Here is a 12,415-nt window from a genome sequence, read left to right on the forward strand (position 1 = left end):
GATTACCACTTTTCTCTCCTACCCCGATAACAAACTGGCCTTGAAACCACTTCCACATAGTCTTCCTTTCTTAACCTTTGGCTTTTGAGAGCTCGGAGCAATAATGTGGCCGAAAATGAAGTGTCCCGTTCATTAAAAAGCAAAAGCTGGTGAGCCATTAGGTGGACTGTTGGCTCTATGATGCCAAGCGGTCCTTGCCCGTTCGTCCAGTCACTTTGGACACGAGGCGGGCAAAGTACTGCACAACAGACAATTTGCTTTTTCCGTTCAGCCACTTAATTGACCTACACGCGAATTTCCACAAGCTTTCCTTGACATTACACGAAGTCAGCAGAGTCTCTCCTGCTGAGAACCTCTGGAAGTGATTTGAAATGTCAGTCTGGAAGAGGGATTCCTGCCCCCAGCGGAGACGCAAGGTTTCTACCTCAGATGCTGTGCTAAGCTGCCTTTGACCGACCACAGTGAAACCCCTGTTTGCTGAAGGGGTCAGGTCAGCAATTCATCATTAGGTGGTGTAATTTATGGATGTCAGAGGGGTTTTCAGAGGAACCTAAGTGTGTCTTGCTTGAGGTAACCCTCTGTGGCTGCTGTTGGCAATGTCTGCTGTGAGCCTGTGATGTGATCACTGTGCTGTATTGACCTAGCATTTTCACTTCAAAATTCAGACAACTTTAGACCTGTGTCATTGTAAGAGCTGGTACCCCGATACAGGTCTAGCCATTTGATTCAAGATATGACGAGGCATGTGGATCCGTCTGATGTTGCTCTAAATGTTAAGTGCACTCTGCTGTGGATGCGCTGCCAAACATCGTGTAGAAAAGCTGTGTGGGTTTGGGCTTTTCTTTTGCTTGGCCAGGGTTTGTTTGTTAACATCGTGCAATCAAGGCTATGATGAACCAGCGAAGGGTAGATGCCGCACGCAGCTTCATTTCAAGCCACATAATTTCTCCTCCAGCACAGAGATGGTGCTCCTGGCTAACGTTACAGCATGTGATAACTTGTGGGCCACCAAAGATAAACAAAAGCTCTTTGTTTATCTGAAAAGGAAGCATTTGCAGCTCTGCTACAGGGCTCAAGAAACACAGGCCCAAATTCTAGGCGATTCACGGTACGACAGCTTCTAGGAGCAGGTGCTGCTCAAGAAATGGTGCCTTGCAGGCTGCTCAGGGCTGGTGACTCTGCCAGGGAGGAGCTGGCTGGTGGGATGTGCTTGCATGGACTTCACCACAAGGCTTTGCAACAGGGGCTGCTGATACGGGAGGGTGGCAGGGACTGAGCCGCGGCAGATGTGAAGGCGTCAGCCACTACTTGGGAAAGCTCCTCAGAGAGGTCTGAGCCTTCCTCAGGGACAGGAGAGTGTTGTGTTCAGTGTGGGCGGGTGTGGAGAAACACCTGTGGCCGTGCACGTGTTAAACTCCCATCCCACCCCGTGGTCGCAGGTAACTGCGTCGACCCAGGGAAAGGATGTGGCTGCCATTGCAATGGTTCAATAAATATCCTCTCGGCCTTCTCGGATGGCCGTGTTGTGCTGAACAGAGATGCTCTTCCAACAAACGTCTTAGCAAGATCCAAAAAAGGGAGTGGGAATCCTATGAATAGCAAGGACAAAGTGACTGTAATTAATGACAAATCCACTTTTGGCTAGACGCTAAAACTCATGAAGCAGTCTCTAATTTTAAAATAGTCTCCGACTTTGAAAGATTAGATTAAAATTTAACCCGGGGGAGGCTATCTGACATTTGCCTTTAAGAGGCTCTTACTTGTTTTGCCGTATGCCATGGTGACCTAGTCCACGGCTCTGTTTAATTTAAAAAAAGACAACAACAAAACAGCAAAAAAACCCCAAAACACCAAACCCAAACTAAACTAAATCAAAACACCCCACGTTTTTTTTTTCATGCTGCTGTGCTGCTGCACCTTTCCATTTGTGAAAGAATAAAACGGTAAGTTTCTGTTCTCCTTAGACTCCAAAAACACAGAGGCTGACCTCCTGGAGGGTGCAGTAGGCGTCTTCTGCCCTCACCTTATCTCCCAGCGACTTCCATTGACTTGGAGCTCCACCTGAATGGCTGAGACCCACGTGCCTGGTTTTAGTAACTGTTTTTTCCCTAAATACGAGAAGGAGCATTCAGGCAGTGATGTACGCTCCTTGAAAATAAAGTTTAACCCCAGATTAACAATAAAGAGGAGTTAATTATAGAGAATCACAGTTCAAAAGCCTGAAGCTTAAACACACGCATGTAGGTACGCACGCGCACTCTGCTTTACGTGCATGCAAATACACCCCCCTTCATGTTCGTCCCTGTGCAAGGCAATGGCTATCCCAGGAATCTCCCAAGTGCTGCTTTTAAGGAGGGCTGAGGGCACTATCCCAACCAAATGGACTCTGTTATTATCACTTGTCTGTGTATTAATGCGCTGCCTGGGGGCAGATCCCATTCAATGGAATTTGTCTCTTTTACTGTGCGAATGAATAGTTCCAGGATGGGTTTTGATTTTACCCAGGCGTGTGTGTTGTTCAACAGCGTCCACTGAATCCTCTCTCCAGAGACAGACAAAACATCGTGTGCGGTGACAGGCAGAGGAAGGATATAAACCGCCCTACTCTGTGGAACATCTTTGGGATGGGGAAGTTATCCCTCACCTGCATCTTTGTGGGAGTTTTTCATCTTTTCCTGAAACGGAATCACGGAATCACGGAATCTTCAGAGTTGGAAGGGACCTCTAGAGATCATCTAGTCCAACTCCCCTGCTAGAGCAGGGTTGCCTAAAGCACATCCCTCAGGGCTGCATCCAGGCGGGTCTTGAAAATCTCCAGAGAAGGGGACTCCACAACCTCCCTGGGCAGCCTGTTCCAGTGCTCTGTCACCCTCACTGTAAAGAAGTTTTTCCGTGTATTTGAACGGAACTGCCTATGTTCTAGCTTGTGCCCATTGCCCCTCGTCCTGTCACTGGGAACCATTGAAAAGAGCCTGGCTCCGTCCTCCTTAAACCCACCCTTTAGATACTTGTAAACATTAATCAGGTCCCCCCTCAACCGTCTCTTCTCCAGGCTAAAGAGTCCCAGCTCTTTCAGCCTTTCCTCATAAGGGAGGTGCTCCAGTCCCACAATCATCTTGGTTGCCCTTCGCTGGACTCGCTCCAGTAGTTCCCTGTCCCTCTTGAACTGGGGAGCCCAGAACTGGACACAGTACTCCAGTTGTGGCCTCACCAGTGCAGAGTAGAGGGGGAGAATGACCTCCCTCGACCTACTGGCCACAGTCTTCCCTATGCAGCCCAGGATGCCATTGGCCTTCTTGGCGACAAGGGCACACTGCTGGCTCATGGATAATTTGCTGTCTACCAGGACCCCCAGGTCCTTCTCCTCAGAGCTGCTTCCCAGCATGTCCGCCCCTAACCTATACTGGTGTTTGGCATTCTTCCTTCAAACACTGGTTCTGTCCCCATCGAACCCAGAACGTGGTTCTAGATGGGTCTGATAATGTCTGGTAATTCCTGGGTTTGCATCGTGCTTAAGCAGGCTGCTTTTGTCCGAAAGGATGGAGATGCTACTGCTCTCCCAAGATGTGGTGGCACGGTCAGTGGCCACCGTACTCTCTCTTGGGCTGTTGGCTCCCCACCGGTGCAGGAGCAGTGGCCGGACAGCCCCTGCAGAGCACTGGCCGAGGCAGGGATGGACACGGCTGCCGGTTCCCATTGCCCCTGGCTCACATCACGGCGACCATCACAGCGACCACGGCTTAACTCTGACCGCAGGAGCAGCAGCCAAATAGGATGGGCTGCAGGACTGGAGGCCTCATCCCTGTGGGGAGTAGAGAGAGGCATGCTGGCCATAGAGAGGACATTGGAAGAGCAATGTGACTCCTGCACCAGCCCAAGGCCCTGTGGTGGCAGCAGGAGAGACTCTGATCTCCTTCCGTGCTGACAGCGAGGGAGCTGCTCAAACAATGCTCTGGTAGTCCCTCCAATGACCAAGATGAAGCGCTGAGCGGTGGATACAGTATGATGTGGGTTCAAGGGAAGAGTTAGAGAGCTCTATGCAGAAGCAGAGGGAGACGAGGAAGGGGAGTCGTAGCGAGGGCTGGGAGATGCCCCATGAGCAAATGGGTTGACTGGAGGAGCATGACATGCAGCTTCTCTGGGGTAAGATGTAAAGACAACTGAGGAGTCATGGAAACTGCAATGCAGAGGGTGCTTTTGATATTACAAAATCAGGCATTGAGAGCCAAATTCTTGAGATTAGATACTAGCTTATGTTAAAAAAAAAAAAAAGCTTTTTTCTCTCTCCCCTGCAAGCAGCACACATGCCCCTTCTGCTGATTTGTTTCACCCTGTCATGAATGATAGTTTTTTTCTGGACTTGCGCTCTCAGGAAAAGTGCTGTTAATACAGACAACAGTTGAGAGGAAGGGGCAGTTTATTTCGGGGTTGTTATCAGTCTGGCTGCTGCAACTCCTCTGCTGCTGTGCCTTGTGATAGCCACAGACCTGTCCCAAGCTTCCTATAGGAAACTGTAATGCACTGTGGAATGGCTTCGCACCACCGCCAAACGGGTTGTGAAATGTCGCTGTGCTGCGCTGGCAGCGTTACTGGTCTAATGCGAGCTCGTGTTCAGAGCTGGTCCGTGAGAGAACCAGAATACGGATGCCCAGTGCCATCCTGGTCGGGGCTGGCTCCCACAGGTCCATCCCGCTAACACGCAGCAAGCATAGAGCGAATTAACCTAATTAAAAAAAACGAGAGCGAAGGGAAATGTGAGGGAGGGAAATCATTTCACATTTAATTGAAAAACTCCATCTCTGTAATTGGCTATGGTGTCGTTCCCTTTGCCTGTTTCTTAAGAACAGCTACATGCGTTTCTACTCTTGCCCGTTCCACGTGGTTTGGGCAAGCGTAACGTCCAGCTATCGGTGTGCTTACGCGCTCCAGGCAAAGCTAAGCTTTCAAGCACTCGCTAACCACAGTTGCAGGCAGATTTTCCCATGTGGATATAAATCTAGAAACTCGTTTCTTTTTAAAACTGCTGGGCGCTGCGAGAGCTGAGCAGTTAGCTGGAAGCTTTCAGAAAGTGAGAAGTTTCGCCTGGGGGGACAAAACCAGAAGAGTTTGTTTATTGAGCCGGAGACATTCATTCGATGCACATCAGTTTCAACAAACCTAAGCCAAACAAACAGAAAATTTCCAAGATGACCATGTGTATATTCCCCAGGATCTGGACTCTGGAAACAGCGTAGTCCTCCACTCCAGGGCTGCACCCCCTGGCAGTGAAATGCGTAGGAACATCAGTGTCATTGAGCAGGTCCAAGAACCCTCTGGTTCTCTGGAAATTTGAGATTTCAGCCTAAAACTCTGGGGCCAGAATCTCAACCATTCTGATCCTGGATGGGTCTTTACACACGGGTTGTATTAATTGTTTCCAGCACCGAATCTGGTGCACCTTTTTTTTTTTGGTGAGGGGTTTTTTTTTATTATTTATTTCTCTTCCCCATGTTGACTAACCAGTTTGGATTGTGTATGGGGGGGGCGTGTTATGGTTTTATCTGAGCGAGATGCAGAGAAGTTTCTTCATGCTTTTGCTGCCCAGCCAGATTTCAATGGCTTTTTGGAGAGGCACTTGCAGGCACCACAGCCAGGATCACCACTTGGTGCTGCTGCTATTCAGTGATTGCAAAATTAGCGGCTTTTCAGAGCGTCATGGCATCGACACTGGATGGAGTTCTTTCATATGTCCTGCTCATTCCAGAGGATAGTTTTGGGGAACTATTTCCCAAAAATCAGAAATACTGGAAAAGTAGTTGTAGGGTGGAAATGAATAATACACAAATGAACATGTAGAAGGTGAAATTTAGGTTGAAAGCATATAATTATCTGAATTTGCATTTAACTGTGACACTTCCTTTTTCCAAAAAGTGCTTTCTTCACCTAGAAACACCTGTCTTTCCACAAGCTCTCCCATCTAAGCAATGATTTTATCTTGCTTACAAAAACTGCTGGCAGGTCAAAGGGCACGGGTGTTAACGCTGTTTATAAACAAACCTTACTCTATTCCTCTCCTGAACAGCATTACTTAGGGAGGGATGTTTGTCTGATGTGTATGTAAGGAGCTGGTGTGACAATATCCCCTAGAGCAATGTGGAGGGATAGTGTGGAGGGGTGACAGAATCATCTGCGAGAGCTTATCCCACCGGGTTCCTGACAGCAGGTTATTGTACATTCGGGCCCAGGAATGCACAGCACTTCATGCAAAACCGTGCTGTGAAACGTCCCCTCAAGCTTATTCAGCCGACTCCTCGCCCCCTCTACTGCGCTGCCCCGACGCACGTAACCAGGCGGTGAATCAGTGTGATTTTACCCTGCCCCGCTGGCGGTCAGCATTGCTGCAGAGAGGGTGAGGCACCCCCCCAGGCCGGGGGAGCATGGAGTCATAGAATCATAGGATTGGCTAGGTTGGAAGGGACCTCCCAGATCATCGAGTCCAACCATCAACCTAACACTGACAATAACCATCACTAAACCATGTCCCTGAGCACCTGTTCTACCCGTCTTTTAAGTACCTCCAGGGACAGTGCCTCAACCACTTCCCTGGGCAACCTGTTCCAATGCTTAATAACTCTTTTGGTGAAGAATTTTTTCCTAATATCGAATCTAAACCTCCCCTGGTGCAACTTGAGGCCATTTCCTCTTGTCCTATCGCCTGTCACTTGGGAGAAGAGACCGACCCCCACCTCTCTACACCCTCCTTTCAGGTAGTTGTAGAGAGCGATAAGGTCTCCCCTCAGCCTCCTTTTCTCCAGGCTAAACAACCCCCATTCCCTCAGCCGCTCCTCATAAGACTTGTTCTCCAGACCCCTCAGCAGCTTCATCGCCCTTCTCTGGACCTGCTTCAGAATCTCAATGTCCCTCCTGCAGTGATGGGCCCAAAACTGAACGCAGTACTCGAGGTGGGGCCTCACCAGTGCCGAGTACAGGGGGATGATCGCTTCCCTAGTCCTGCTGGTCACGTTATTCCTGATACAGGCCAGGATACAGGCCAGGATGCTGTTGGCCTTCTTGGCCTCCCATTCAGCCGGCCGTCCACCAACACCCCCAGGTCCTTTTCTGCCAGGCAGCTCTCTGGCCACTCTCCCCCAAGCCTGTAGCGCTGCATCTACCTACGTGATGCCAGACTGAGAACCAGATACATCCATCATCGGGTACTTGCTCATTTTTATTTTGTTTTGGAATTTGGGTTGAATCGGTGGTTTCTTCTTCGAGCGAAAAGGTTTATCCATGAGAGTTGCTGCCCGTGATGGGCAGCGCCCTTCCCATCGTCAGCGGGGTGGGGAGGTGGCGGAAGCCCTGGGGAAGAGGCAGTCCCCCTGCGATCCCCAGTGCTGCCCCTTGAAGACGAGCAGAGGGATTTGCAAATAGCGCACAGCAAGGCTTCGAGCCGCTGGCCTCGGGAGCGTACGCAAAGCGAAGGCATTTCCAGACCCCCAGCTGCCTTGAGGCTCTTGCCAGGCTCTCTGAAGCAGTGTCTTGCTGCGTTTGTTCCTTGGTGGGAGGGTGTCCCATGCCGGGGCAGGGGTTGGGGGGGACGGCGGTGCAGAGCTGTTGGAAAACCTGCTTTTTCAAACGCGCTTGAAAAAACGTGTGTGGCTTGCTTTCTGCAGCCAGGGCTGAACCCAGATCGCCCGTCACCCTACAGCCGGCACGCGGTCGGAATAAAGCTAGCTCGGTCCCTGTATTAAGTACCTGCTAATTTGACTGAAATGTGATTGCATGCTCGAGCGTAATCCAGATCGGATGGGTTTGGCAATCCCGGGGCCACAGCCGCCCCTTCCAATGGCCGGTGCGTGAGGGTATTCGAGTGCCAGGCTCTCGCAGCAGTTCTGGCTGGAGTTTGCCTGTATCCTGAGGCATCTGTGTCCACAGAAGCCTGCTATTTCGTGCACTTTCTAAAATACCGTGTGTAGGCATTTCTGAATTCTGAAAAGCTGGGTGGAAGTGAGCAACTCCGAAGTCAATGACTCAAATTTTCTCCCTTTTTTCTTCTCTTTTTAAGATGAAAGTCTCAGCTTGGCATACGCAATTTAAGCGCTGAAGGATGTTTTTATCTGAGATGCAGTGATTTGTCTATTCTTCTGATTTAGTTGGTATTATTGTAGCCAAGATCCTTTAGATATCCTGGTAAGCTGCTGAGTAACACAGTGCGGCTTATGCCATTGGTTAGCTGAAAAAAAATTGTGAGTCGAAAAATTTTTGCCTCTGAGTTTTCTAAAGGTCTGATGAAAAGTTCACTGCAAAGAAAAGAGCCTAAGACTAAATTACAGGGCAGTTATTTCTAGAGAGTGGTGGAGCAGTGTTGATTTTGCATTATTAAGACTTTGTCAAAGAAAATAAATAGAGATGCTAGAAGAATATATGTGGGCTTTTTATTCAAAGCAAACAATGGGGCTTGCTGTTTATAGAACACGACTGTAATGCTGGGAACGGTATATTAGCTGATTAGCAAAATGCAATTCTTTGTATAGCTTCATCTTTGCTTTTAAAATCGTATCTCAGGAAAGGCAGGTGACGTAGAGTGGGGGAGACGTCTTTTTCTCTCTTTGGTGTTCTCAGAGTAACAAAAAAAATCCATTCCTCGGTGTCCAGGTTGTTAGAAAGGCCTGAGACCGAGGTGGCTTTGCTCTGTGGCTCTGTGTCTTTACCTGGGTGACCTCAGTCTCGTCTCCGCTGCCACTCCCCGGCACGCACGCCTCCTGTGCCGTGCTCCCCCGCGCCGAAGGCTGCAGACAGCGAGGTTCCCAGCAGTGGGAAAAGGGGGTGCCCGGGATGTGCCGCACGTGCTGTCCCTGTGCCCCCGCTGCCAGCGCAGCAGGTCTCGGGAGCAGGTGCCTAAACGTGAGCATCCCCATCCTCAGCCAGAAAAACCCAGACTGTTTCAATGCGCAGGGCTGGGTTTAAACCCGGCTCGTCTGAACGTTCAGCGTCCAATAAGGCACTCTGGGGAACCCCTACCAAAACAGATGGTCTGGCTCCGTGTCCGCTTCCCATCCAGCCTGCACTTTATGCGTGTTTCGGGTGACGGATGCTTTGTTCTTCGCTGTCACAAACGGATGTACTCTGCCGTGGAAGGCTGTAGGGAAGTGGGCCCTATTGCTCCATCCTGCCCTCCGGTCTCCAAGAGTGATTTTGTCCTCCCCCAAGAAGAACCTCTGGGATGTCGAGGTGAGAAGAGCAGCCGTCCCCACTCCAGCAGCTCTGGGGCTCTGCTCGTCGGCAGCAACGATCCCCGCAGAGCTGGCTGAGTACAAAGGAGGGGGTGACAGCCCTTGCCTAAGGATTTAACGAAATCGCTGAATTACCAGATAATGAAAGGGTGGCACGCTGGATAATTAACTCACTAAAACGCTATCTTGAGCACCAGAGTCTTCTTTCAAAGGTTGGCTATTTACTTAAAATATTGTTGCCTTTGTAACTCTACGGCTTTGCAAGGAGCCGAAACCAAGGGCTCATTTACTTCCCTAATTAACAACATAACCTGTAATTATCCAAAACGTTACGGAAGATTGCCACAAAACGCATTACGAGCAGCTGACTGGATACCTGGCTGCTCATCTGATAGCTTCGAATGGGCGAGGTGGACTTGTCACGCCGAAGCGATTTCTACGGGAGCACAGCCTGGGTGGCCTGGTTCTGCCCTGTGACATTGTCACACCACGGAGTCCTTATGGAAATGCAAAAATATTACTGGCATCACTATCACAACACCAAGCGGGCGGACGGTAACGCTCGCGACGGACAGGGAAGATGGTTCCCGCGCATGCCAAAATTTAGGGAAGAGCTGTGGCATCTACCCGAGGAAGGATCCCATTCCTCTTTCATAGGAGCCTCGGCACGTGAGGGGTTCAGCTGTTGCCGTGGCCTTCATGAAACGTGGGGTGACTCTGCCTCTACTGCAGCTTGCGGTGCTGCCGTGAGCTTTTGCCGGGGGGCAGGGGGGTGTCTGTGCCTTGGTGCCGGCTGGACACGAGCCAGCCCTCCTCCAGAGGCTGCGGAGGTTCGCTAGGCTCTCGGAGGTGCCTGCGGCGTTAACCCCCACAGCAGCTCATCTGGGTGCGAGTTTGCTGACACCCACCCACTTGGACACCCCCCCCGCCCAGCCCCAGCAGAAGTGCAGATCTGTCTGCAAAACCTTGCTCCGAAGGCCATAGTGCGGCGCTTCGGACCCGGTGCAAGCGAGGGGACGTCTCCTCCTCTGCTCCCAGCAAAGAGGTACCCACGGGGCAGAGGCCAAGTTTGCTCTTTATCCTGAGAAATTCTCATTTTGCGGGGGATACGAATTGAACAGGACTAGCCTGGTGCAAACCTTGAAGCGATCTGTAGACCATGCTATTTCTCAACCGTGAGCATTCAATTTATATCGATAGTTCAGCTCTTTTACAGCTGGTGCTGCCTCCATCTCTGTTTCTGTTCTTTTGAAGCGGATGCTTAGCTGGTGGTACCTGGCATATCCACATCAGCTAACGGAGAATTGCTCTCCTAATTAAGTTCCTGAGCACGGGGAACAGAGATGAGCCTGCCATCTATTTTTATTTGAATTAGGAAAAAAAAAAAAATCTGATGCTGACCAGGAGTTTAATTTTATCTCCTGATTTTCTTTGCCTAGGCTCCAGTTTTGTTTTAAGGCAATTAGGAGCACAAAAATCTTTGTGGTTAACAGCCAGCGTTAACTAATGAACTAACAGAAAAAACAGGCTTATCAATTAGCAGCTTAATGCCAGGAGCTTTTGAATATTTTCTTTGATTTTTTTTTTTTTTTTCACTACCTAAGTGGATTGCTTAAACTGCATTTAACTTCCAGGGGGTCAGTCCTACTCTGATTTAAAGTGGCCTTAATATTATTTAAGTTTGGAGATGACTAGAGGTAAATCAAATTTAGGTCATTTTGCTGCTGAATACGAACTTGTGAGGGATTGAATGCAGTTTAACTAATCCAATTAAAGTCAAGCAGTGACTTAATTTAGATTCTTTTTCCTGAGCATGTCTGTCTAGGTAAGACAGTGCGCTGCTTTCCAACCTGCCCTGCTTTACCGGGGATACAGCGGTGCGGCAGCCAGCAGAATTCAACCCAGTCACACCAGCTGAGCGTTAGGTCCCGAAGTGTGAAATTTAAAAAGAAATATATGTGGAGGAATGAAGTCATGGTCTGGATGAGGTTTTATTTCTTTCCTTCCTAAATAGGCAGTAGAAGTACAGCACGTTATCTATTGAGGGAAAAAAATATAGCGTATCGGACAAGAATTTTAAGCGCACCCAGTGGAAACTTGTTTTGCTATCCCTTAAGCTATACTTAACACACAGTAATTTGAGGACTTCATTTTATTGCTAGGGCTGTTGGGATGACCGCGGCGCTTGGCTTTCTGGCCTGGGAGTAGACGTCGTCTTGCCCCGGGGCATGAGGAGTCCCCGGAGCAAACCCCAGAGAGCCCCCACTTGCTGGGCTTTGCGCCGGGGCGGCTGGACAAGGTTCTCAGGATCACTTCGTGGTCCCACCCGACTTCAAAATCCCTTTCTTCTTTATTTGTTTTTACAAAATACAGTGTCCTGATGCGTGTTAACTTAACGTGCGTGGCGTTTGCATGGCAGGCTGTTAAGTATAACCCAAAAATAATTAGGGCTAATTTGCCACCGAAGCAAATGAGAGCACAGGTACATTTTGTGATGTGGCTGCCTCCCGTTTTAACAGTGATTGCTCACACAGTTGATGGTAAAGCATTGTCTTTCATGTAAGGAGTTTCATTTATTAGTGTAAATGAACGGAATTCTGGTTGATTAATTAGGAGCTCGATTCACCACAAATTACCGATTTCTGCCTAATTGAAGTAGGGACTGATTTTGTTTCTTTTCCAGCACGGCTCCTTTACGCACGCGGGACTGTCACGGTTTTTCTTAGCAACGCCCGCTCCTGGGTAGTTCAGCCCCGTGTCTCTTCCAAGGGCAAGGACCTGCTCGTGGAGGCGTGACGTGAAGTAGGATTTGAGGAACAGCAGTAAGGCAGCTGAATTCGGGTGTCCACGCTGCAGCCCCCCCGTGCCCCAAGACCCCAACCAAGGACGGGAGGGAAACAGAGCGAGCGCCTGTCGGGAGAGGCTTGGTCTTTGCGCACGGTGGGACCTCGCCGTCTGGGCTGGACGCGCCGGCTGTTTCCTGACGGTGCCGATAGGCTGTCTGGGACGGTGGCGTTTGCCGGCTGCAAACCAGATGGGGATTATCAGCTCCTGGCAGGGATGCTCCCACGGTGCTGCGGGAGGGGCGTTCGGGCTGTCCTGTTCCCGGCTGTTGGAAGTGTCGGAGGTTTATACTGCATTTTAAAAGTGTACTGAGTAATAGAGACACTTCTTTCCAAAAAAAAAATAGAACTTCTGTACTT

The sequence above is a fragment of the Rissa tridactyla genome, chromosome 3, assembly GCF_028500815.1.
Source record: "Rissa tridactyla isolate bRisTri1 chromosome 3, bRisTri1.patW.cur.20221130, whole genome shotgun sequence".
In the NCBI taxonomy this organism is placed as follows: Eukaryota; Metazoa; Chordata; class Aves; order Charadriiformes; family Laridae; genus Rissa; species Rissa tridactyla.